This window comes from Gossypium arboreum, chromosome 13, assembly GCF_025698485.1.
Source record: "Gossypium arboreum isolate Shixiya-1 chromosome 13, ASM2569848v2, whole genome shotgun sequence".
NCBI classification, from domain to species: Eukaryota; Viridiplantae; Streptophyta; class Magnoliopsida; order Malvales; family Malvaceae; genus Gossypium; species Gossypium arboreum.
Genome location: NC_069082.1, coordinates 63,806,626 through 63,808,370, shown reverse-complemented (window position 1 = coordinate 63,808,370; position 1,745 = coordinate 63,806,626).

Genomic DNA, 1,745 nt, shown 5'->3' with positions numbered 1-1,745 from the left:
GGAGGAATAGACCCTGTTTAAGAGTACATTTGTCATAATTAAGCAGAGTTGATTGCGTGCCTAGACATAGGGTGACAAGATTTTGCCGGATTAGGGTGAAACCTAATAAGAGGATCCATAGATCGAGTTAATTCAACCATAGGGTGTTAATTAGAGAAAGGTCTCAATTATTAAATCTAGGATTAGATGTTATTAGTCTTGAATAGGGATAATAACATAATTTAGGGATCTCTACGGAACAAGTTAAATGAATAAATCGTCCGATTCAGAGCCAGAATAACAAGTACAGTCTAGGTGGATTTTTCCTTAGGTATTGTCTTAATTCAATCGATTTTCCCAAAAGAAATTCCCAAATTCCATTATCTGTGAATTCTTAGTTTAGATAATTAGTTAGTTAAAACAAAAACCTCTTTATTGTTAGGCTAGATAATTAAAAGACAGTCATTACTAGTACTTTTAGTTCCTTTGGGTTCGACAATCCAGTCTTGCTATAACTATACTGCTGTTTGATAGGTACACTTGCCTACATCGCGATAATAGTTAGCTTCAAGAACGATTAATTATAAACATTTAAAACCTATCATGAAATCACGCGATCACACACATTTAGGGCATTTACAAATTAGCCTTCACATTTTCACATTGTAACACTTTAGTCTTTAATCACAAAAATCACAAAATATACAAAATTTTCATATACCCATGCTTAGCCGATTTTCATAGTTTTCATATAAGCCCACATATTTCATTTATTTCATAGTTTAGTCCCTCAATTTTCTCATTTTCACAATTTAGCCCAAATTACTCAAATTCATCAAAAATTCAAAGACAAAACATGTTAACCCAACATCAAGCTTCAATATAATATCATACAACTTCATAAAACTCATATTTTCATCAATGGCTAAACTCAAAATCATCAACAATTTCAGAAATTGAGACATGGGCTTAGTAAAACACAAAGCAATGATCACAAAAACGTAGAAATTATCGAAAACGGATCAAAAACGAACCTTTAATCAAGCTTTAGCATGGTCGAACCCTCATAACTCTTTTATCTTTTATTTTTCTTTGATTTTTCGGCAATGGTGATGAATATAACACCAAATTCATGTTTTTGTTTTATTTAATTAACATAATATACTAAATTACCATATTAACCTTTATTAATCCATTATAAAATCACATATATTAAGGCCATTAATGTCCATTTACTATATAAATGGTCTAATTACATCATAAGGACCTCTCTTTTAATAAGACATAGCAATTAAGCACACTTAACATATAGCATGCAACTTTTACATTTTATGCGATTAGGTCCTTTTTCAAAATTAAGCACACAAACGATCAAATTTTGATACGAAACTTTCACACATGCTTAAACACATACTAAAAACATGAAAAATAATATTAAAATATTTTTTAACTCGAATTTGTGGTTCCAAAACCACTATTCTGACTAAGGTTTAAACCGAGCTGTTACACAAACATTAAAATTTCTTCACCAAAATTTAATAGGACTTTAGATTAACTCTATAAATGTTAATTAAATAATAAAACATGATCTCACATATTAGAATTGTGGTCCCGAAACTATTGTTTCCAATACCACTGAAAAATGGGATATTAGAGATAATCCATTTTAAACATACCTTCCTCTTTATATTAGAGCCTTCTCTTTATTCCTTTTGGTACTTATGAGGTATTTTCCTTTATGGAAGTGCATAATGTCATTCTATTTG